This window comes from Ochotona princeps, chromosome 21 (genome assembly GCF_030435755.1).
Source record: "Ochotona princeps isolate mOchPri1 chromosome 21, mOchPri1.hap1, whole genome shotgun sequence".
In the NCBI taxonomy this organism is placed as follows: domain Eukaryota; kingdom Metazoa; phylum Chordata; class Mammalia; order Lagomorpha; family Ochotonidae; genus Ochotona; species Ochotona princeps.
In genome coordinates, this window is record NC_080852.1 from 31287535 (window position 1) to 31313399 (window position 25865).

General features: G+C 46.4%; 1 long non-coding RNA gene and 1 pseudogene across 2 annotated transcripts in view; both read right to left on the reverse strand.

The window, feature by feature from the left end:
• Window positions 1–25865, reverse strand: part of LOC131482830 (uncharacterized) — a 185171-nt gene that overhangs the window by 153575 nt on the left and 5731 nt on the right. Inside the window, exon 2 of one of the 2 annotated variants that reach the window (XR_009247334.1) lies at window positions 19493–19657. This is a non-coding gene — a long non-coding RNA (uncharacterized LOC131482830). Of the gene's footprint in view, window positions 1–19492; window positions 19824–25865 lie in introns of those variants that run through there. The other variant, XR_009247333.1, reaches the window with a different exon arrangement.
• Window positions 548–1759, reverse strand: LOC131482829 (small nuclear ribonucleoprotein E-like; annotated as a pseudogene).

Sequence of the window (25865 nt, forward strand, 5' to 3'; positions counted from 1 at the left end):
CACACCAGCCGTTGCGGCTCACTTGGGGAGTGAATCATCGGATGGAAGATCTTCCTCTCTGTCTCTCCTCCTCTCTCTGTATATCTGACTTTGTAATAAAAATAAATCTTTAAAAAAAATAAAAAAATAAATTTGCTATTTGTTCTTCTTGTTCCTGGGGGAAGAGATAACAGGTAATGTCACACCCAGCCTCCCAAATGTCCTAGTACCCAGGAATGGGGTCCTGACGTGTGCATGCTCTGAGGGTTCTGCCCAAGTGGATTGGAAAGTTCTGCGATGCTTTCGATTTCACCAGTCCAGGCTGATGCAGCCCTCTCAATGCCCATTGCATAACCTAGCCAACCTCAAGTCTCCATTCACCCAGATTTTTGCTGTCATCGTTTGGCTTTTTTTTTTTTTTTTTTTTTTTTGTAAATAAATATCCTACAACATTTACTATCTTCTTGCAATCACATAAGGGTAATCAGAACAATATGAACACATGTTTAAGAAGTATACTTCCAATAAAAGGACACCCAAAAGGCAAACCAAAAGACACTGTATTACCTTTTCAATAGTTTCTTACTTTGTTGATCATTTATGGTTGGGGACATTTGGTAGCAAAGTAATATTCTCTCCTTTTAGCATAACCCAACCCAGTTGTTGTTGTCTTAACTTTTTTCAGAATGAATCTCTTTTGCATCATCTAATTACAAGGTTCACATATTCATCAAAACAAATGATACAGCCTTCTATATTCACATATTCACCTGTGCACAGGGCCACATCTGAATGCCAGACCTATTTTGCAAGTGTCTGAGGACGAGCCTGAGGGGCTACACCCTAACCTTCTGTATTGGCCCTGACCACAGTATGCCATGGTGAGGTCTCCAGCTGAGACTCCTGTGGAAATAACACAAATGCAAATCGTGTTTCTCAAAGTAGGTGGAAATATCCTATATCCTATGCCCTCATCATTCATCTTGTATCCTCTGCTAAAAAAAAATCTCCTACAGGAATAAAAATCTTCTGTCCATACAGTGGGTAAATCTCAAGGTAAAGAAAAGGTCAACCCTTACACACCTCTGAGAAATGAAAGCAAACATGAGTCAGCTAAACATAGAAGGAAATTCTGGCTCTTCCTGTGGCATTTAGCAATGAGCTGGCTGTGTGGCCTCACTGAAGTGACAAGCATAAGACTGAGATTTAGACTCTGCCTTTAAATAGAAACAAGTTGCTGAGAGAAATTGCAGTGAATGCCTCTGGTGGTCCATGCCACACTACCAGGACACTTCTCCAGTGATAAAGCTCTGAACAAGCTCAGACTCACTTGAGCCAACAGCATCTTGACCCAGCTCAGACCTCTCCAATGCCAGGCTCCATGTCTGCCTGAGCTTGAATGTCTGGTTATCCCATCAAGGGCAAACCACAGCAGTTAAGAAGCTGGTGGCTAAACAACCAAGTCCTGCCCTTTGGTTGGATAGTTTGAGGGGCTACTCTTTTATGACTCCAAGGAGGGCTGAGTGGAGTGGAACCCTAACTGCAAGGGTCTCTCACTCTGAGATATACCCCTCCCCCATTGACTTTTCCTCCTCCCCTACCTCACTTTCCCCTTGTTGTCACTTCCGCTTTCTGGGTGCTCACCTCCCAAACAAACCATGTGCTTCATAATCCTGGCCCCAGAGAACTCTGGCTAAGACAGAAACAGTGTGGTATTGGGGCTGAGATGGGAGGCAAGTGTCTTTGACTCTTTTATTCAATGAAAAAGTAATATCTCAAATGTTCTGATGACAAATAAAAATACCAGGTCAAATATGTCTCAGGGATCCTGAAAATTGGAGGCCTTGACTTTTGAACTCCATCTATACAACCAATTCTAAGGTTACTTCCAACACTGACAGACACCTTAGGGGCCACCTTGTCATTGCAACTGTTATCTGAATGGGCCTCTATGCCTTTAGGTAGTCAGTGTTTGTTTGAGGAGTAAAAATGGTCTCTGATAGTAGAAGGGGAGGGGGTGACTGAGAAATCTATGGACTAGAGAAGCAGAGAAAGGCTTTGTATGCATTTGGATTTGCAATCGGTATAAACAGTGGGAGGTTTTAGATCGTCTGCTTGCTTTTGCTATCACTTAAAGCCTTAACTGCCACCCCTCATGCAGGCAATGGAGAACAGCTGGTTCAGATCTTCAACAATATGACCCAAGAGGAGAACCTGGGAGAAACAGCTCTGGGACCCTGGATGCTTCCAAGAGCATCCTGAGAACCAAAGGAGATACCAGGCATGGAATCCAGCAATGGGAGAGTTTATCTCACATGGTGGACACCAACCTCAGGTTGGCCCCCAGAACTTCACCCTCTGGTATGGGTGCCCTTGTATATTCCCTCCCCATACTTCATGACCAACAACAGGTGATGAGAAAAGTGACACCTATGCCTTCTGAAGCGGAGGCACTGCAGCTTCTGCCTTGGGAGTAAGGGGAAGCTGTCCCCCAATTCCACCCCACCCCCATGTTGTAGAGATGGCCCATGAGACCTGCAGAGTGTATCCTGTCTGGGGTTGCCAGATTTAGCCAAGAAAAATATAGAGTGGGACATAGCTGATACAGAAAGTATTCTTCCTGGTTCATCTGAAATCCAAGTTTAACTGAGTGTCCTCATATCACTCTGGAAATCCCTACCACATGGAAATTAAAATCAGCCCTGCTGCCTGAAAGCCAGCCACACCACCTCACACCACAGGTGTGTGAGTGAATCATCCAGGAAGTGTCTCCTCCAGCCTCAGACCAGCCTCAGACCAGCATCCAGGCGATGTGCAGCTGTGACTGACAGCTTGACCAAAGCCTGCCTCTCCAAGAACTGCCAGTTTAGAACCACTGAGCCAAGCCACTTCCACATCCCCAGGAGGGGACAGTGAGAGATGGTGAGTGAATGCTGCTATGTAGACCCCAACCTCTTTGGAGTCATTTGTTATGCAGTGCTGTGTAACTAAGACACTCCATCACACCTTGTTTTGGGATCCCTGCTCCGTGCCAGGTCCACAAGGATGACAAAGGCTAAGTTCTGGCTTCTGGTAGCTCAGAGTAGGTGGGGAAGACAAGTGGGGACAAGCCTTGTTTATGCTGGAAAGTGACAAAGGCACAGTGGCAACCTACAGGAAAGGGTGAGTCATTCTCTCAGGGTTATTAGGAGGTTCCTAAAAGAGGTGAAGCTTTGAAGTAAATTTTAAACAAATTCTAATTGTCTAGGCAGGTGACAGTGGGGTGCAGAGGCTGAAAGGTTACTATAGGTGGAGAAACTGTGAAAAATGCAAGTGGTTTTAGGTGCACTGGTACTCTGTGAACCCAAAAGGAGACCCCAGCGACGATGTTCAGATGCAAGAAACCAGGCAACTCTGCAAAGGCCACTGGGTGGGGTGAGGCAGTGACCTTTCAGGGTACTGTTGTCACAGACAATAAGAGGCAATGATGTGCTGGGCTTGGAAGGTAGCCACAAGGCTGCTAGGCAGACAGGAGAGAATGACAGGGCTCATTTGGTGCTACTCCACTGAGTGTTTGTTGAGCAAGTGATGGATGGATGTGCGTGGACTGACTCCAGTGGGGCTGTCTCCATGGGCTGGCGGCATGGACTGCCTTGAGTGACCTGGGCTGGGGATTTCCTGAAATAGGAGTTGAGGTGGTTGCTGACATTATGCATATATAATCCAAGAGGTAGGTTCTAATAACTGCAGTCCCTGCGGTTTGGAACTCCTCTTCCACCCAGAAGGTGTTGTCTGTGACCCGATGTTTTCCACAGGGACTTGTCAGAGACAGCCCATAGGGGCTCCACAGGACAGCAGCCTAGCAGGGAGTGACTCATCCTTTGGCAGTCCAAGTGCTGGGCAGAAAGGTTCAGGGTCCAATTAGAGAGCACGGTCCTAGACAGGATGCTGAGATTTCACTGACAGTTCTCACGACAGTTGCTAGAACCGGCACTGCTGCTGGAAGAGGCAAATCCTCTTTTGACCAGGTTTGGGGGGAGGGTGTGTGGGTGCCATTTGGGCAGAGCAGGGCTGGCCAAACAGAATAACAGGTTGATCTTTGATTTAGAAGACTGGCAATTGATTCTGTGCAGAGGTGAAATCAAATATGATAAAAAGCACAATCAGAAAAGGAGAAAGAGATTTCATGGAGCTATTCTTCACACAGCAGGAAAACAAAGTGCATTAAAAATCTCCCAGGAGCAACACCAGACTGATCTCATGTATTCCTTCTAGTGAGCCCAGAGTGACAAATAACTATTTCCATTCCACAGATCTTTGAGTCTCAAGGCCATCAAAGGTGGATATTGATAGAGACAGGACTCCAATCCAGGCCACCCTTATCTCTGGAGCCTCCAACCGTCACAAGCTACCTCAAGGAAGGGCCCTAGAGAGGCTTAGAATCTCCTTCCTTCTTCTAGCTATGGCCTGAGTCAGGGGAAAAAACAAACAAAAAAACCACCTACTTATTTCCCAGTCATTTGGATGATCAGATGGAAACACAATGAAAGCCAGACAGGTGGAGCAAGGCAGAATTGGAGCATCTCTACCCCCAAAATATCCTTCCTTTCTCTCTCCCAGGACACAAGGTAGCAGTTTCCAGGAGACTGACACCCTTGGGAGCTATACTGACTTCATCTGTAGAGCTTCTTCCCTGTACCAGCCACCACGGATGCCTCAGAGTTCAACAAGTATAAGAAGCAGCTGCTCTTGGCTAGTCTAAGAAAACCAGGACATGTGCACCCTTGCTCTTAAGCCCTGGAAACCATGCCCTTTAGTCCTTCTGATTTACAAAACCTTCAATGCAGCCCAAAGGGGTTGGGGTGGGGCAAGACGCCCAGGACCCCCTTACAACCTGAATTTGAACCTGCTTCAGCATGACGCCAGCACCCAAGCTCTCCAGCCTGTGGAGGAAAAGAGGACTAGCCTGTTTTTTCTTGGACTGTTGTGATCTCAGTTAGGTAAACGGCTATGGCTCAGGTGGCTCTACAAGTCATGATCGCCCACCCAGTTGGCTACAACTACAGGATGGGAGCGTAGGCCCAGCCAGAATCCTTCCTCAGGGCACACAAGGCTGGGCCTGAGAGGAAGAAAGGCATGAAGAGCCAGTCTCTAGCAGTTTGCATCAATCTCTCTGCAGCTGCTGCTGCAGGGAGCAGGTTCTTGGATCTTTCAGTCCTTCATTGAGCCCTCTACAAGGCCAGGCTTTCCCACGAGCTTGCTGAGGCAGATCTTTCCCGAGGGAATCTAGGGGAAAGCTGGGTGGAGTTGGCCAGGGATAATGGCAACCACTACTAGGGGACTTTCATAAGGGACCTTGAGGCTCACCTGTTCCAAGGAATGTAGAGTGGTAGCCCTGGGCCTATCATGGCTAGCATCTTAGACTTGACTCTTCAGTGACCCTGGATCCAGCTAATCTACATGTCATAGTACGAAGGATGGTTGCTCAGTAACCATCATACAAACTCTTTGGGCCAGAGGGAATCCTTCCATGACCAGAGCTGCAGGGAGCTAGTGCAGACCCTGCTGACAGAGGAAGACACAGAGGCCACGGCTTTCCCACCTGCCACGCACCAGCCCTCTGAAGTGCCTGCACTCCTTCTTCCACTTCCTTTCTCTCCCTCCATTCTGGTTTCTGTTTGTGTGTAAAGAGATGGAGGTGAAATCACCTCTTGCCCCTGGGGCTATATTTAATCTGTATTCACTTCCTGCTTGCAGGCTGTCCTGGTTTGGTAGCCTAGAGAATTTGGGGCTAGCTCCTGAAGACCCATTTGCAGCTTCTGCTGTAGGTGTTCTGCTGGGAGACCTCTGTGCGCTTCCTGAATTCGCTGGGACTCCCACAGACTAGCTGCCTGAACCAGGGCTTGTCAAGGTGTCGGGGATGCACTGCTCTCAGGCTTCCAGAGGACCACCCACCTGTCCTGGAAAGCATCAGCTTTTCTGCCTGGTGCAGAGGGGAGCTGTGGTGGAAGCAAACCTCCAGTGTGCTGTGAACAGCTCACAAATCACAACAGGAAATGCATTACACTGTTGGGAATCATTGCTGTGGACATTTTCTTGACAAAATAAAGGAGAATACTACATCCTGCCTGACATTTGTACCAAATGGTTAGATGTGGAAATAATTATCTAATTTCTTTTAAGTCTTGGGTTTCACGTTCATTTCCCTTTTATTCTAATGGTATTCTCTGTAGTGTAATGATGTGGTGTATCTATAAATGGGTCACAGAGCCTGCGGTTTGGAAGAGCCACCACTTGGCTGTTCTCCTTTTATTCTGCAACTGGGAAGCAGGGACATATCCAACTCTGCCTTATGCCTGCTTGATCTCCTCTCCAGAATTTCTCCCTGCCCCTCACTGCTAGGGGGATATGAGCCACCCTCAGCTTCCTGTGGGGATTCTCTTGATTTTTTGTTTTTGTTTATGTTTTTGTTTTTAGTACTTATTTGTTCCACTTATTTGAAAAGGCATAGAGACACAGAAAAAGACTAAAAGAGATCTTGAATCTATTGGTTCATTCTTCAAATGTCTGGGCCAGGAGCCGGAAATTGCATCCAAGTCTCCTACTTGGAGGCAGGAGCCCAGCTACTTTAGACACCACCGCAGCCTCCCAGAGTGCACATGAGCAAGCAGCCAGTTGAGAAGCAGGGGACAATTCAGATCTCGGAGCACCAAGTGACATCCTCACCAGGGTGCCAAATATCCATCTCTCCCACAGGGACCTCCTTGGACCCTCCTTATGCCATTGTTACAACCAAACATGATGGATTTAACAATGCTGTGTCACTTAGCACTTTCTAAGATGGGGCAAAAAAAAAAAAGCTGGTTGTTAACTTTCTTAATTAATTTTTGTTTGTCCCTTGGTTTATTTATTTTTTAAATAAATTTTTTGTTTTTAATAATGATTACATGGTTGACCAGGGTGGGAAGGATCAAGGTTTAGGGAAAATTGGGTGAGCTCATTGCTTCCAAATTTGCTATTTCTTCTTGTTGTTCCTGGGTGAAGGGGAAATACAAAGGGGGAAAGCAACTCATGACTTTCCACACGTCCCAGGACCCAGGATGAGCAACCACCACCTCTTTGTTTAGATTCTCTCAAGACAGAATCAGAAGCAACGAAGTAGGCGCAGGTAGCCACTTGAAAAGGAAACTCCAAGGAACAGAAGTGAAGAACAAAGGAGACTGAGACAAGAAAAAAAAATAATTTCAATAAAGGGTGAGTTACAGAAGCAAATCATAGCAGGCTCTTATACAGAGTGTTCCTCAAAATTGTCCTCCTGGCATATAGGGCGCTGGGAATTTATATACTTCTGCCCACCCCTCTTTGATGCAGGGTCTCTCTTGGGGACATGTGAACTCATCCATCATTCAAAGCTATATTTATGTGGACTGAGCAAGCCTTTGGAGATTTGGGAAAAGCTCTGAGACAGAAAAATGGAGGAAAGGTTGAAATTGAGATGCTATCATTTGCATTAGTCACAAAGTGAAGCTGGAGGGTCATCTGCCAGAAGTCTCTGCATTGGAAAAAAAGCGGGGGGGGGGGGGGAGTAAGAAAAAAAAAGAGTTGTAGTGGTATACACTACAATATAAGAGATAAAAGATGTCAAGAAATTGGGCAACAGGAGGGAGAAAAGAGTAGAACAAAATTTCCCCCCAGGACCTCCTAGCAGCCAACTGGAAGAGGAAAACCAATTAGTACAACTCAATGCCCAAGAAACAAAAGCAAAGCTGTTGCTCGGGCAAACACAGTCTTTCCCCATAGACCTCAGAACAAAGGCCTTGTGTGCCCTGGTAACACTGACCTCCCAGTGGGTGGTGACTGCTTTTCTCTCCACATAGTCTGACAACTGAAGCAAACAACACAACGTAATACACTGTATTCTGAAATCCATTACCTGGATAAAACTCCTCAAGTAAGTGGCAGGAACCCAACCCACACTAACCTTAGCAAATAGAAGCATTGTGTGTGCTAAAAATTAGGAGTGGACTAACTTCAGACAAATCCAGTGCCAGCCGTACATAAGTTTTCACCAGGATACAGTCCTTGGCCCTACTTTCCTCCTAGTGACTTCTTTCTTTTGAATGGAAGGCCTCAGACTTCCAAAGTTGTCATTATTTATGCTGTGTTGCTGGCAAAAGACACCTGAAGCTGGATCATGTATGAAAGGGTATTTACTTGGTTCAGGAGTCTGGTGGCTAGAAAGCCCAAACAGTACGGTGCCAGCCTGGCTGCCTCACAACATGGCTGAAGACAACATGACAGGAAGGCACACCTGAGGTGAGCAGAGTTTGGAAAGTGAACCCAAGAGAAGAATGAGACCAAGGATGGGCCAGATTTACCTTTTGAATACAGCCTGCTCTCACAGAAACACGCGCCCTATGAGACCAGCCTTCAACCCTTCCTGAGGGTGGCCATCACCCAAACACCTTCCTCTAGGATCTGCCTCTTAAAGGCCCCACCACTTTTCAGCACTGGGATCAAGCTTTCAGCAAATATACCTTCGGGAACCAAGCTGTATGTAAGTCAGAGTAGTGATTCCAGAGACATTTGTAACCCCAGCACCCACACATAAGGTCTCACAGAAGAACTCCAAGTGGCCCTGCTTTGACACAGGTAACTGCCCCATGATGTAACGCTATAAAGAGAGCTGTGATGGGCCTGGGACGGACCATGTAGCCACTCCTGAAGCCAGAAGACAAGAAAATCTCCCCCATCAGAATTACAGAGGCTTGGATGAAGAACGTTGAGCCGGCCGACATGGCAGAAGTCCACGGAGTACCCACTGCAACAGGCTGACTTATAAACTCTACGAGACGGAATGATAGGATATGACTATCACTGTGTAGCACTACTGGGAGAGATTTTTTAATAATCATTCTGGTGATATAATAACCAAGTTCCTGTTCACTTGAGGAAATGGATGAAATTCTGGTCCAGCAAAAAGCAAGGGAAGGGGTGTGACCTCCAAAACCGTTGGCACCATACCATGACTCCTGGGTGGTGTCATTCCTGTGTGCTGATGACACTGGCATATCTTCTGAGGGCTTCCTCTCACCACACAGTTAGATTTGGCTTGCTCATGGGATAGACCAGAAATAGGGGTTTTCTATGTCCTCGGGAACATCCATCAGCCAACATCCCTGGGGAGTTAGACCATCAGTGCCCCAGCTCCCTCATCCTACCAACATGGAAGCGTACACAGTCCCTCATGTCTCCCGGGGAGCCTCACAGCACAGCAGCAGGCACCCTGGCAGAGAGTGTGCAGGAGGGGAGCAGCTGGCTTCCCTCCCTTCTCTCACTTCTCACCCCAAGCTGGGTGCTTCCAGGAATCACTTTCCACAAAACCTACTAGAACTAAAAATCTTCTCATTGGTGTCTGTTTCCAGAACAAGCTGGGGGTACTCTTAATAACTCTTCACATTTCCACGAACATTTATTTCACCCCCTGCCTCTCATGTTTCTGGGATTTCACCCCGTGCCTCTCGCGTTTCTGGCAGGCATGTATGCTGTTTGCTTGAGATGAATGGGACCTCTCAGAGGCAGAGAGAGAGAGAGAACAGCATGCTTCTTCTGAGTTTTGGAAATATTTGGCCACAACAGACTACTGAGAGGCCAAAGGGAACTCCCCTTTAATAAACATACTTCCCTTCACAGCTCAAGGTCTGCTTTCTCTGCTCAGCGACCAATGGCAACAAGACTTACTGGGTAGGGCAGACATGGTGTCATAACACAGGTTAAACAACCACTTGAGATGCCCACATCACATACTGGAGCGCTGGTTTGAGTCCCAGCTATGTAGCCTTCCAATCAAGCTTTCTGCTAATGTGCTTGGAAAGGCTGCACACCCTGTAATCCACATGGGGACTGGACAGAGTTCCAGGCTCCTGGCTCCAACCCGCTTGAGCCTTAGCTTTTGGGGACATTTGGAGAGTGAGTCCATGCACGAAATAGTCTCTCTTTTCTCTTCTCACTCTCTTTCCCACCCTTTGCCACTCTGCCTTTCAAATAAATACGATATTTTAAAAAGAAAAAAATTATCATTTAAAGATCTATTTATTTTTATTTGAAAGGCATACACACAGAATAAGAAGGAGAGACTGAGACAGCTCTTCTATCCACTGGTTCATTTCCCAAATGGCCACATGGACAGAATTGAGCTGATCCCAAGCCGGGAGCCAGGAGAAGCCAGAAGCTTTCTCTGGATCTTCCATGTGGATATAGGAGCAAAAGGATTTGAGCCATTTCTTTGCTTTTTTCTCAGGCCACACATAAGCAGGGAGCTGGATCTGAAATGGAGCAGCCATGGCTTGAACTGGAGGCCATACGGGATGCTGGTGACATAGGGTGGAAGATTAGCCTGAAATGACACCACACCTATCCCAGTGAGAGAAAATATTTTAAAAGACATTTGCTTAACTTTAAACTGCTATTTCCTGTTTCAGATATAGCACAGCCCAAGAAAGAAGTTAGCCATCAGCAAAGGTTTTGCAACTGAATTCCTTGCTAAGAGGTCAAATCAGCACTCTTTTGCTGGAGGCACGGGGCACTCTGGATTCATAATCATTTTCAATGGAGTCCAGATAGGTTACCTTACAAGAATGAAGATAACTCCCCTGCCTGAAATATATGGATTTATTTCTAGGCATCCCTCTGTCTGGTTGAAGTAGGGCTTTCATTTAAATGCAAATGTAGGTTTGGAGTGTGCTCTTGAAGAAAGAAAAATATTGAGGCCTATTGCCAGGGCCTGGGGGAACATACTGAGGGCCGTTTATGAACTGCAAGAGGAGGTGGGGAAGGTGCACCAGGCAGCGATGGGAAACACAAGCACAGTGACAGAGAAAAAGGTCTGAACTGAAGATTGGAAAACAGAATGATTTGGGGCTGGCATTAGGTACAGTGGGTTAAGCCACCATCCGTGATGCCAGAGTCCCCTTTGAGCACAGGGTCGAGCCCCAACTGCTCTGCTTCCAATTCCAGCTTCCACTACTGCTGGGAAGACAGTGAGCTCACTGCCATTTAACTGGTGGCCTGGATGGAGTTCCTGGCTCCTGGTTTTGGCCTGGCTGAGCCCCAGAGGTTGTGCCCATTTGGGAAATGAACCATCAGATGGAAGTGTGTGTGTGTGTGTGTGTGTGTGTGTGCACGTTCTCTCTCTCTCTGTGTGTCTTTCAAAAATAAATAAATAAATATTTAAGAAAAAAAAAGATGAAAGAAAACAGAATGATCTCCTCTTAGGCTGTGGCGGCTACAGAGAGCTCAGTAAGAAAAGGAGCTAATGAATTGACCTTAACCGCATTATCAACTGCACTTCCTGCACAGGAAATGTGCTCTGGGAAGTTCACAAGCCGTTATCACTTGCTGCCCTATCAGGGAGCAGGGTTTATCTTGCTCATTAATTTTAAATTGAAGTAGCCATGTGTGGTTAGAAGCAACACTGAGCAAGGCCTGTCAGCTGGGGAAGCCTGGAAACACATCACCTGCCTTGGCATGCAGTGTGTACTGTTGCTCTGAGATGCAGCTTCACCTTCGGTGGGAGGAGAACCCTGTCCAGCTCTGCAGTGAGCCCGTGTCCTCTGTGGACAGTGCGTGACCCAGGAGGAGGTGCAGCACCAGCAGGAGTTGAGAACTCCTGGCTCACAGGCAGCAAAATATTAGCTGTCCTAATCTGCCCTGTCCCATATGGCTTGGGGGAGGAGTCATCCCACATAGAATTCTCAGCCTTGATCTTCTGATTCATTAAACAGCCATTCCAGTTTTTGCCAAGACAGGTGCAGAAGATGTATTTATCCTGTCTACGTGGAAGGCTCAGTGTGTGTTGAGCTCTGTGCTAAGCACAGGGCATGTTGTGAATGTAGGGGGAGGATGGAGGATGGCCAAGTGAGCCCTATGTCCCTTGCCACTCATTTGTGACCGGAGCGACACACTCACTACCAATGATCCCAAATACAATTTCTCAGTTTTTTGCTGTTGTAAAAGCAATGGGAATCGGGTAGAAATCAAACTTCAGGTTTTGAATTTTGATTTTTTTTCCTCCAGCCAGTGATATTGCTAGTGCTCCGGTCCTCTCTCTAGATGCACGGCAGTGGCAGCCAAGCTTTATATCACAAGAAAACACAACTGCTGCTCTACAGACGCCTCTGCGACCACGCCAGGGTGTTACTAAGTTAGGCAGATTATGTATTTCTGATCTAAGATTTTTTAAGATAAAATTTATTTATTAAGATGTACTCATTGGAGTCAGCATTATGATGCAGAGGGTTAAGCTGCCACCTGCAACTCCAGCATCCCATATGAGCAATAATTGGAGTCCTGGTTACTCACTTCTGATTCAGCTCCCTGCTAATGTGCCTGGGAACGCAGTGGAGAAGAGCCCGTGCTTAGGATCCTTGCCATCGAAGTGGGAAACTCTGATGGGGTTCTAGGCTCCTGACTTCTGTTTGGTCCAGTCCTCACCATTACAGCCATTTTGGTGGAAAACCAGTGGATGGAAGACCATTGTCTCTTTCTCCCTCTCTCTCTGTAACTCTGCCTTTTAAATAAATACAAAAACTTTTTTTTCAAAAAAGAAAAGATAAAACATCAGCATAAGTTGAAGAGCATTTGTGTGTGATTATTTATCTTATGGCTCATCAGTATAAAAATTAAACTTATTTCTAAATTCAGGGATTCTCTTGGGAATCTCACAGCCCCATTGCCCTTTTATTTTGCATGAGCATAATCTGGCGAATATACACACTGAAACGCCATCAGAATAGTTGTGAATTTGGGGTAGGTGTTTGTTCAACCTTGCTAACTGCAGTTGGCTTTGCCCAACTCGGCAAGGCTCCACCTGGTGGGCCTGCACTGGGATCTGGGATGACTGAACTGATTCTGCCTCACGTTTTCCTCATCTCACAGGCTCTCTTGGGCTTGTGCCATGAGGCAGAAGGCAGGATCCCAGAGAGGGACTAAAGCATACAAGGCTTTCCCGGATTGACACTTGGAACTCCCACATTATTAGTTCTGCCACATCTTACTAGTCCAAGGAAGGCATATGACCAGATTAGACTGTGGGAGTGGGAAAAAGCCTACCACTTACTGATGGGAAGAGCAGTGGAATCGCAGTGTAGAGGGGGTGTGGATAGAGAGAAAAAAATTATTAGTACTTTTTAGCCAAAGCATCTATGCACAGGGTCACTAGGGGTATTAGGTATTAAGTGATGTGGAAGAATGATTGAGGTTTAAACAGGTAGAGTGAGAAACATTTTTGGGTGAAAAAACAGAGAAGCAGGTACAATTAGCAAAAAGTAGCCTGCATTAACCTGATTGTCATCTTGAAAACACACAAGGAAGGCTTTCTTGAGGGAAGTGAAAGTCTAAATTGTCTCCTCTGAACATTAAAACATTTTGCAGGTCAGGTGGCTATGGTTTGACTTTTCTAGACTACACTGAAACAGTGAGAGAAGCCTATATGGGAGTTAAAGTCCACCAAGGTTCTGCTGACCTAGTTCTGACTTAGTTCCTCTAGTTTTACTCTCGTTTTTGGGTCATTGGTACTGCATTATTAAGCCACGGATAAATAAACCAGGGCAATATTACCAAAGTCCAGGTGTGGTAGAGTAAAGCGACAGGGCCTGCAAGGTTGGATAGGAGGGATAAGGAGATGCCTTATTCTGTAAGCAACAGGGAGCTGTGTGTGCTCAGTGTGGCCAGTGGTCAATATCTGTGATGCCAGGCACATGGCAGTGCTCTGTCACCTCTGGCTGCCTGAGCCAACCATAGATCAGCTGTCCCCTGACTAGTTGGCCCATGTGCCCTGGCTCTTGAATGTATTACAAATAAAGCATCTAAAGCACGAAGCTCTCTGAGTTAGGTTCCTAAAAAATGGCAGCTGGTAGGGAGGGGATGGAGAGTGGAGGGGGTGGGGGTTGGGAGGGTGCGGGGGTGGGGGTTGGGAGGGTGCAAGGGTGGGAACAGCCCTGAGTGATCACTGAGTTTTTGAATGGCATCAACACTACCCAGATTACCCTGGGAAATAGCAGAACCATTTCCTCAGGGGATTTTTAGGGAATTTGTTTAGACAGATCCAGGAAATATGATTTGATAACTCGGGGTTTATCTCACCTTCCACTGTCAAATTGGAACAGTTCCTAGAGTGAGAAGTGCCATCAGGAGCTGCAGTGCAAGCTAGCACAGCTGCACAGCTGCTTTGGAAGGAATCTCATTGCTCAGCGGCCCTTGGGGAGCAGATGTGCTGAAGCTGGTGGAGAAGGGGAGAGGAAGAATAGAGGGACAGGGGAGCCCCTCTGCAGTCCCCTCACACGGTCTTTGGGGTCTGAGCTTATACCAGATGACCCTCTTTCTCTACTGAAGTTTATTAAACTGTTCTGCTTTCTTTGCTTTTAAGGGTGGCCTGTGCAGTGGCAGCATTAGCCTCAGCTGGAAGGGTGTCAGGCACACAGACCTCGCACCTCCTTATTCGGAACCTGCTTTTGAACAAGATGCTTAGGTGATGAGGGTGAACCTGAGAGCTTGACAGGCCCTGGGCCCTGAGAAACCTTTGTTTGGCTAAGTAGTGGCAGAACTCATTCCTGGTAAGGGTTGAGTCACAATAGCATCCATCACTCACTCGATAACTTTGTATGCTTTTCTATGTTCCCCACAGTGTGCCATTCAGTGGAATCCCTATTCTAGCAAAATAAACAGAAACAAAACAGCCAAACAAAGGACAAGTGTGGTGGTACAATGGGTTAAGCCATTTCTTGGGATGCCCACATCCCATATCAGAGTGCCAGTGTGAGTCCTGATTACTTGGAACTTCTGGTCCAGATTCCTGCTAGGGTGCCTGGAAGAAAAGGACAACAGCTCACCTGGTTGGCCCTGCCGCCCACAGGCGAAATCTGGGTAAAGGTTTTGAGTCCTGGCTCCTGGCTTTGGCCTGGCACAGCTCGGCTCTTATGGGCATTTGGGAAATGAAACAGTGGATGGAAAACATCTCTTCTCTACCTCTCCCTTCTTTCTGTCATTCTACCCAGCTTTCAAATAAAGCAAATAAATTTTAAAATAACCTTTTTAATTAGAGCAAGTTAATGGACCATTGGAAATCAGTACCATCAAGTCTAAGGTAAGAGAAAATGTCAAATGCTGCAGAAGTACAAACTGAGGCTTGCAAGCTGGTCTTCAGAGCTAAGACAGTGTTCTAGCACAAGACCTGAAGAGCGGGATATGGATTTTCAGTTAAGGAGCATGGTAGGCAATGGCAGTGGAAATGGTGCATGTTCGGCAATGTGACCAGGACAGAGGTTGCTTGGCCTGGGTGGAGGAATGATGGGAAGTGAGGAAGTGGAGAACACGGAGTGACAAGCTTTTTCAGAGTCAGGCTCAGGAGATTGGCTGGAAACAGTGTGGGTTGTGAAAAGTTTTATTTTTTTTCCACAGGGTAGAGATCTAGTATGCTTTTGATACTGGTGGGAAGGAACCAGCAGAACAGAGTAGCAGGTAACTGAGAAGAGGGGCCCCCTTGGAAGGTGGGAGAAGAGCTGCTCCTTCATTTTACAAGGAAGAAGGAGAAAGGGAGGGGGCAGATGCAGGCAGACTTGTGATTTGAGGAGCAGAGCATTTCTGGCTTTAAAGTAGTATTCTCAGGAGTGTGCATCCAGTCCTTAGCCAAATGGGTTAGTGCATGAAGGAACAGGAGAAGCCAAGGACCAGAAATTCCCCTGAGGCAGAAGCACAGAGAAGCTGGAGCCCCGGGTTCCTCTTTCTTCTTATGCAACCTGCCAGTCCAGCACATCTGTGGATGTGCATGTGCCGCTGGCTCTTTATCAACACCCCCCTTTTTTTACAATAGCAGCAACAAAAAGAGCTTCTGTTTTAGAAGAGTGTCAACCAGTGATAGTTTTGAAATAAAGAATGTCTCTGATTTTAACATCATACCAAGTAGAGTTAGTCACTCTTCATCCCTTTGTGTTAAAGTGCCATTCATCCTTTTTGCACTTTCTGGCACCAACATACCAGCCTTGATATAGTCTCCATGAGGTCCTACAGTGACTAAAAGGGATCCCCTCTGCCGCGAAGCACTGTCTGCATGGAAGGGGCTGCAGATTGGCCGGGAGCATTCAGCAGTACCTCCCAAGTCAAAGGCAGAAGTAGAGCAGCTCACAACCCCCCAGTCTAGGCTTTGGGGTTGTGCGCCATCCGCAGCACTTCCTTGGTGCCCATATCCCTCACTGCATCACCATATATGCTATGTATTTTTCTAGATGCTGGAACACATCCTGGCTGCCTGGCTATACTGCAAGCTCTTTGGGCACAGGACCACACCTGTGCCATAATCGCATCTCTTGTAGTGAATTAACAACAGATTGCTTGGAGTTTTCACCAACAGACATGCCCTATCCCCAGCTGTGGGCCAGGGAATGGGTTTTCTGTTTTTTTAGCAGAGAATATAACAGCTGTCTGAATCCGACTCCCTGCCTTCCCCTACCCCAGTGTGTGCCCTCCTCCGTTTAACGCACTCTCTCTCGAGCCTCGAAGAATCTCCTGGAAGAGACACTGTCCTCCTCATTGTGCTCTGAACAGATGAGGTTTCTTCTCTGTTAGCAAGTGGTGACTTTGCCATTTTTGGTTGGAAATCGTGACAAAAAAGCAAAGGTGAGCTCCTGGGGCTGCTCTGAGTGGGGTAACCACTGTCAAGTGTTGCTCGGCCCGGGTTGAGAGGATTATTGGTGTAGCCGAATGAGAAGGGGTGTGGCCCAGGCAACTCAGATTTATTGACTTGGCTTGTTAGGCAACAAACCGCTCAGATTTCATGTTCTGTGAGCAACTGCTGATCCCTGTTATTCCCTAAGCATCCAATGGGATCTGGGGTGGGCACAAGGGGCCACAGGGCGTTAGTGTAATGGAATGCTGACTGCTGGGTGACACTGAACTCCCCTGATTCCCCAGACTGTGAGATCACATTAGGCTGCACTGGTGTCCCTCTGTGACAGCCACAAAGGAAAGGCTTGCTAACAAAACAATCAGAACAAACAAAAATGCTAGTAGCAGATTCTGGGAACTTAAGGGGTCATTTTCAATACTTTGAGCAAAGACTGATGTAAATTCACAACGGGTTAGAGTATTTACCAAAGCAGCTGTTTTGTTTGTTTAACTTTGAGTGTGTGTATACATTTTTTAGACAGGGATTTTTTTTTCTTTTTACTAAGTCTTTTTCATAACTCTGATAACTGTAGCCAACAAAAGGGGAGTTCTTTGAGGTGCGGTGGGGGTGGGACGCTACTGGTTTCTGTCCCATTACCATTCCATTCCTCTTCTGCCACCAGTGTCAGCCCCTCAAGGACTTCCGCGAGACTTGGGATGTCAAGGATGCTAGATTCAAAGCCATCAACTTGACCTGTGTATGTGTGAAACTGTTTAATGAACAGTTAGGGGAAGAGCGCATGCAGCACAGAGACGAGATTGTTTCAGAACAAAACATTCCCTAATCATGGTTTTCCACTCACCAGAGACTTGCTCTTGTTCAAATATCCTTTTTCAATTAGTCCAAACAACTGTTTGGAATTCCCTAAATAAAGCAACGGTGGAGGAGGATGGGAGAGACTGTGACAGAATGTTCCCAGAGAAGAGCGGCAAAGTGACTGTTGTGTGGGAAGGAAACGGTGGTGCATGGAATTGAGACCTGTGAAACCACTGTCCCAGGACCCAATATGCTGTGTGCTCAAACAGCCTGAGCCAACCAGAAAGGTGGGGACAATGCTGCCAGCAAGGACAGCTGCCAGCATTCCTGGCCGTGTGCCTCCTGGAGGTGGTGGTCCTAGGAGACATGGCCTCAGGGCTAGAGAACCAAGTCAGCAGAGAAGTGCCTGCAGCGAGGAGGCATAGCTCCTGCACGCGCATGCTCGGATCAGGTACCCTTGCTACACTGCTAGGCAGCAAAGAGGCTGGCTGTTCTGATCCTAGTGGAAGGATCAGGGAACCCTGACAGGCACTCAGAAGCATCCACCTGTGACCAAATTCATCAGACCATTTAAGACTGTTGTGTGACTGCCATGATTGAGCAATGATTACCTGCCCTGGGAAGCCTGATTGTAGGATCCAGAATGCTTAGTGGGGAGGCAGTGTTATGATGCAGTGAGTTAAGCCACCATTTGACACTAACATCCTATATTAGACTGTCAGTTCTTGTCCCAGCTGCTCTGCTTCTGCTCTAGCTCCATGCTAGTGTAGCTGGGAGAGCAGCAGAGGATGGCTTGGGTTGCTGCGGCCTTGCCACCCACTTGGGAGACTGGGATGGAGTGCTGGGGCCCCTGCTTTTGGCCTGCACCAAATGGCCTGCATTGTGGCCATTTGGAAAATGAACCCTGCAGACAGAAAATCAGAGAGACAGAATCTCTCTCTCTCTCTTTTCCTCCCCTATCGTTTTCCTTTCAAATAAATAGATAAATCTCGTTTAAATAAAAAAGAATGCATAGTGTAACTCACTTGTCTATTCTCTGTGTATTTAGAGTGGATTCACCTCAAAAGTGGGACACTGATTTCTTCTTCTGTTTCCCAAAGAAGCAACATATTGGGTGGTCAGCATAGGTGTGAGGTTGGATGGAAGACAGGTGAGAGCTGAGACAGGAGGATGAGTGTAGTAGGCACAGCTGAGATGGTTCTATGCTCAAAGTACTGACTAGCCTCTGTAAAGTACTGACCGAGGCCAGAATCTTCCAGGCGAGCATTCCCCCTCCCCAAGCTCTGAGTTTGTACCCTGCGGCCTGGAACAACCCCTCCTCCCCCTACAAAGGAGGGAGGCGGCATGTTTTGAAGATTTCCTTGTCTGAAAGGCTGTGCCTCCCACAGCAGCCTCACAGAACCAACCAGAGTCTGGAAATTCATATCGTTTACAAAAGCAGAGAAAACTATATTGAAATCTCATCAATATCTCACCTAAACATCAATGCTCAACTAATCTTTTTTTTTTTCCTTTTAATCAACATCTCACTTTCCTCACTAAAATATTTAAAAAGCAAATATCAGCAATTCATTTCTGTATAAAGATAAGAATTTTATCTTTAAAATATTCATAACATAATATCTCTTAAGACCTTCCAATATCTTGCCTTTGTTCAAACTCCCCAGATTATCTTAAAAAAGTTTTTCAGGAATGGACTGACTGATTCAGGATTCAAATGAGTTTTGTTGCTTTTAATTGATAAGTTTCTTCTCACCAATGTTTTCAATATCATTTATATATTGGAAGGAGCAAGCCTTCTAGCCCACAGAAGTGGCTTCTTTCTTTCATATAATATCACTGAACATATTCCTGTTTCCTATGTTTCCTATAAAGTGGTCACTAGGCATATAGACCTAAGTCCAGATCTAATTATTTCTGGCAAGAATCTTTCTCAGTGAATGTTCTAGATCATGCCCGTAGCAACATCTCAGCTCATAACCTCAGTAAATGCTTGCTGTTGGTTTTCTTAGTATACTTGCATTGAATCACAGCCTGGATCTTGCCAATTGAGCTTACCTTTTAGTCCAGGAATGTCATGCGAGGCCTACTAATCCAAGCAGCAAACTCCTCTTGGAAATCTGCAGGTTCAGGGAGGAGACCACTCCTGAAGTCTCATCCATTGTCCCAATATATCTTTACACCAGGTTCCTGACCTTTAACCTCTCAAGCAGAGATGAAGTTCTGTTGGGAATGAAATAGACAGCAGAGTCTGCAACCTCCTGCTTGCCTTCTCAGAGCTCCAGGTGTGACTTACAAACAAAACAACCAGTTCACAACTGCTAACTAAGAAACCAATAAACTCTCTCGGCTACGTCTAAACAAGTTTGCCTTGAACTGATTGCCATTCCCAACTGCAGTGCTATTTCATTACTGTCCGGGAACTCACAGGGACAGTTTTAGGAATCAGATCTGGAAAAAAGGTTCTCCATTCTGCTGACTCTAACTTTGGTGAAGTTTAGGCAGTCTCAAAGCCTGGTGCTTCCATAATTGAAAGAGCAAAGCAAATATGAGATAAGTATGTCTATCTGCCTTCTTTCTTCCCACCCAACAGTGGGGGGTTGGGCAGTGGGGTGGGGGAATTTTCAATAATTTTGGAAACACTAACTCAAACTCACATTAAATGGATGAAGGTGTTACTATCAGGGGCTCAGAATCCACCTGCAACCTGAAATGGCCTACTGTCCCAACCTGTCCCACAGAAGCCTGATGCAGCCACGAGGAAAGGGCGATGGTCTGTCCCAAGTGTAATTCTGAGTCTTAGGAAGATCTCCATGGTAATCCAAAGCCATGAAAGGCGATGTTTCAAAGACGGACTCCCAATGAAACTGCTGGACATACCTAGACAATAGAATGCTGGACTGTTTGACACTGTACCAGTCATGTCGGGGCACACTTAATAGACTGGTGGAATTATGACTCCTTTTGAAGGATTATACTATTGTAATAATATGGGGTAAATCAGTCAGGAGTGGGAATTGAGGGGGCAGTGGGATTCCAGACCCTATGGAATTGTACCATAAAATCCAAATAAAAGGAGAGAGAGAGAGAGAAAGAGAGAAAGGCAATGTTTGCCAATTATATCAAAGTTGAATGGTCTTTGTAGAATAAATTTGTGTTGTTTACTGTCCTCGCAAATTCGTGTCTGATCGGAAGCCTGGGCCTTGCTTTAGATGAACGTGCTGCTGGGATGGGAGGTTCAATCCCGAGCAGACTTCCAGAAGAGGGTCCTATCATCACCACTGATAGCTTGGGTAGATCAAAAGTGACTCCACCACTCTGCCAGTCAAGCCAACACTTCCATCCAGAAATGTTTGCAATGCTAAATCACCCTAACTTTGTCTCTGCACCGAAGGTCAGCATGCGCCATGATGAGTATCCCAGGCTATATGTCACACACACGAGCCAACCGAGGAGCTGCTGTCTTCTCCAACCCCCCACACCTAAGACTATAAAAGCCCAGTGCTGTATGTGCTGAGCAGTCATTTTCCTCATGTGGTCAGTTAGCCATGGGGAAGTGGTCCTGGCCCACCTCCCGCCAGGAGTAGTTCCTCAGACTGTCTCTTACTAGTGAAACTCTATGCCTGAACTGAAGGCCTCTCTGAATCGTAATCACCTCCAAACCTAACAGCCATCACCTGATTAACACCACACCTGCTCCAGGTAGTGGGGCAGGTTATCTTTTGCATCTCAGTTTTTCCAAAAATGATTGGAGAGCAAAGAGTGTTTGTTTCCCAACATATTGCTCACAAGTCCTGGAGCCCTGAAACACTCCCTACCCTGCCTACTTTCAAAAAAAAGTTTTGTTTACCTTTCTGTGATGGGAAGACCTGGACCCCTAAGGGCATCTCTCTGTCTCAGGGCGGCAAAAGGAGACAGCTAGGGAAGCTAGATTGGCAGCAGCAAACCAATGTCTTTGAGGGAAGGGAGGCTGGCCTGTGCAGTGGCTAATGGGGCTGCTTAGTGGAATTTTTCTCTTTTTCAACCAGACGAAGCCTTGCTCCTTTCTGGCAGGCAGACAGGCTCACCCTTCCAAGCACGCAGAGAAGTTCTCTTTTGACAAGCACACACATTCTTTTTCACAAAGCCACAGGGGCAAACGCCTTTGTTGCAAGCCGGACCAACTCCCTTCCAGGCCTGGAGAGAGGAGGGTGTGTGTGGGAGTGAAAATTCATCCATGAGCCACAGAATGGATTCAGCACTGTGCTTGCTTGTGCACCCCCATCCTCGACCAAAAGCACATAACTTCCGTTCTGTGGCTTCCACATACAGAATTTACTTCCCCCCTCACAAATCCGCACTCTGGCAGGGCTGTTTGTCCCGCACTGGGATTGGCAAGGAGCAGGAGGTTGGCAGGACTCATGAGGCATTTTTCTGCTGGGCTTTGGTTTCCTGGCCAGTTGAACCCAGTCCAATTATTGTCCCAATGTTCCGCCAGATAAAACAAGGAGGGAGCTTTCTAGATGCCTGGCCTTGTGACTAAGAGACATGGGGGGGGGGGCAGGCGTAAGCTGAGGTGGAGCTCCAGCCAAGGTCAATGCACAGGAGTCCCTGTCCCAGGCTAGAGCCCTGAGTTGGCCTGGTGGAATGAATGTTCACTCGGCAGGTGGCCACCAGAGACCTTGCCCCTCACACTAATGCCTGGCTTGCAGGCCCTTCTCACCTTGGCACAGGGCCTCCTCATAGCATCCTTTGTGATTGAAAGTCAAATTCTCTGGAATACGAGGTTGGCAATCTCAGCAAACTAATCCCATCTGCAGTCTGCAGGAGGCTGCGCAGACTGAGCCTTCCGCGGCTGCAGCCTTGAGACGGCAGCAAGAGCTGTGCAGGGCACTACCATCTCCCCAGGTCTCCTTCCAAAAGGCCCCTTTGCTGCACTCGAATTTCTTTTTCTTCCTTTTTAAAGATCGGTTTATTTATTTGAAAATCAGAATGACAGAGATAGTGACAGGGACAGAGAGATCACCCACGTGCTGGGTCACTCTCCAAATGGCCACAAAGAGCAGAGCTGGGCCAGGAGCAGGGACTCCATTCGGGCTTCCCACGTGAGTGGCAGGAGAGCACGTAACTGGGCTGTCATCTGCTGCCTTCCTTACCACACAGAGCAGCCAGGACCTAAACTAGCACTCTAACAATGAGATATCAGGGTCTCAAGTAGCATTTTGACCTGTTGTGCCACAATGTGGGCCCCTGTGCTTGAATTTCTTAGCCATCGACACTGCTAATTAGGAGTTAACAAAGCATCGCCTTCCAGAAAGCTCTGCTTAAATGCATATATTAAGTTCACAATTACATCCTGATTAAAATGCACAGATGAATGTAAATGGCTGACAAAATATCTCCGCAGGTATAGCCCCCAGGGTGTAGTGGCTCCTCACATCTTTCCTTCCTAATGAATGGCTGCATTGTCCGAGACCTTCACTTCTCCTGTTGTCCCGGCCTCATGCTCATCTCACAGCCTCAACGCTCCATGAAGAGCCTCATCCTCGTCTCATAGCCTCAATGCTCCATGAAGAGCCTCTTCCCAAATGAAGCCACCTCGAGTTGAGCATTTGCTGCTGCCTGAGCTATAATGTCAATTGCCAAAACTGTTTGATGCCCAGTATGGAGACTTTCTCCTGGTTACAATTCAGTAACTCTATTTCAGCTGCTATGTTATTTTTGGTCCCAAAGTGTGATTGCATAGATGTGAAAAATGCTGAAAATTCAGGAAGAGTTCATTTTCCCTGAAACCTGAGGGGAAGTCAAAGGGTTCTTGGGGCAGGCATTTAGCATAGCAAGTAAGACACCACTTAGAATGCCCAGGTTTGAGTTCTGACTCCATTGCTGATTCCTGTTTCCTGCTAAAGTGCACCCTGCAAGGCAGTGGGTTAGGGCTCAAGCAGTTGTATCCCTGACCCCAACGTGGGAAACCAGACTTTAGTACTGGCCCAGTCCTGGCTGTTGTGGGTGTGGGAGGAGTGAACCAAAAGATGAAAGGTCTCTCTATTTTTCTGCCTCTCCCCTCCTTTTCTGTTACTCTGCCTTTCACCTAGGTAAAATACAATAATTTCAAAGTTCTAGGGAAAATGGAACTAAAATATAAGTTTATTCTGATGAATAAACTTTTAAAATTCAAGCATTGTTTTTGTATAGTATACATTTTCTATGAATATCTTGCAGATCTGTTATCTGCAAGGATTTCAAAGATTTTTGCATCAAAATATACTTAGTTTTTAATCAATTCCATTTTTTTCTGCACACTAAATGCTGCTTTTCACAAAAAAATGTCCTTCAAGTCCCGCTACCAAGTCCCCACAGAGGTGGGAGTGGGAGAAAGGGCCTGGGTCTCGTTCCTGATGAACAAGAGAAGGGATGTCATCCAAGTCACCCATTGTTGAAGGGATTTTGATCACTCAAGGCCCTTACCCCTCTGAGATGCTACAGGTCTTCATTCTCTGATTCTATCAATTCGTCTCTAACCATCAAGTGTAACTTTGCTAGCACCTGACGTCTAATTATCTGGATTCCATCAAGTCTAGGTCACACATATGGGTCTTGATGTCTCATTTTCTCAAACCCAACCTAGGGGAGTATTGGAGACCTAGGGCGTGGATCAATGCATAGGGCAAGGCCCAGGATCTTAGACCATTTTCACTTTGTGATAAATACATAATAGAATTCTAAAAAGAAAACAACTTATTAGCTGGAATATAAAAATTCTCTCATTTACCAGGAAGCTTAAGACTTTTCATTTTGATTTTTCACTTCTTTTTAAAGATTTTTATTTACTTTTATTGTAAAGTCAGATATACAGAGAGGAGGATGGATAGGAAGATCTTGGTCAATTGATTCACTCCCCAAGTGACCGCTCTATCACACCGATATTCTTCCTTTGCTTCTGGCGTAAAAGAGGAGAGCCCATTTGATGGAGAGTTTTGCTCGGTTAACACTGATGGATCACTGACAACTTTTCCCTTTATTCTTAAAAGTTACAAGGAGAAAATCTTGCTTTTGGTGGTGCACAGTTCTATAAGTTTGAACATGCGCATACATCTTTGTAATTAGCACCACTGAAGCAAGCAACAGCGTAGTCCCATCACTTTCTGAACTCTTTCAGGTTCCTGATATTTGAGAGCTCATGTCTAGATGCTATTCCCAGACACAGCAGGTGGCGCTTGATTAAAAACAATACCTCTGGAGGATTTGATAACCTAACGATGAGGTTTTGATTTTGATAAGTAAAATGGAAGGGCCCAAGAATAAGCCCTCGGAGGGAATGGCTTATTGTAGACTTCGGTAGTAAGAAATTTAAAGGCTTCAAGCTGTGAAAGAGTTTGCAGCTTTAAGGAATCCTTACCCTGGCATTTCACACAAGAAACAAAATCTACAGGGGCAAACAATGTGGCAAAGTGAGTTAAGCTGTCTTCTGTGATGTCAGCATCCCATATGGATGCTTATTTAAGCTCCAGTTGATTTCTGATTTAACTCCCTGCTAATGTGTCACTCAAAACAATTGAAGATGACTCTAGTACTTGAAGCCCTGCCATCAGCACTGGAGACCAGGAGGAAGTTCTAGGCTCCTGGCTTTGGCCTGGCCCAACCCTCACTGTTGTTTCAGTCTGGTCTAGCCCCGGCTGCTGCAGCCATTTGGGGTGTGAACTAGCAGGTGGACAATTTCTCTCAGTCTCTCCTGATCTCTCTAACTCTGCCTTTGAAATAATACAATAAACCCAAGAGAAATAGAGAATTAAGGAAGGAAGGAAGAAAGGCAAGCAGCCGGGCGGGGAGGGAATGAGGAAGGAAAGAAGGAAGAAAAGAAGGAGGAAATGAACTAAACTGGCCAAAAGCTGAAGATGAAAAAAATCCAGAGGGATTAAAATTCATTTGCAAATGGGAAAGAGGAGACCGGAAGGAGGGGTCCAATGTCAGTCAGGTGTGTTCCTTTCTTCAGGCAGTTTCTCTGGCTCTTGGTCCCTTCTCTCCTTTAACAATGCTCATCTCTGCTCTCTTCACTTTCCCATCATCAGATTTAGTGAGAATGGACTGTAGGCTTCTGTTATCTCAGGTCCCTAAGAGAGGCAGAAGGTGTTGTTTTTCTCCAAGGAACCTCATTTGCTGCTGGCTGACTTCAGGTGCCTCCCTTCTGTGTGTGGAGGGGAGCACACATGTGGTTTTAGCACCTAGAAAATTTAATACACAATTGGATTTGTGCTGCTCTGCCTAGCTCCTCCTGAGCCTGCCTGTCCTTATCTCACTGCTCTCCCAGCTGCCAGGTAATTTGATCTGAATTTGTCTTATCAGTCTTAGGCCAGCAAGCAGGTGAAAAATGAGGGACTGGGGAGACAGCTGTCTCTTCTTTCAGGATGCCAGTATTTTTGGAAGGCTGCATATGTGGCAGATGCTGGCAACT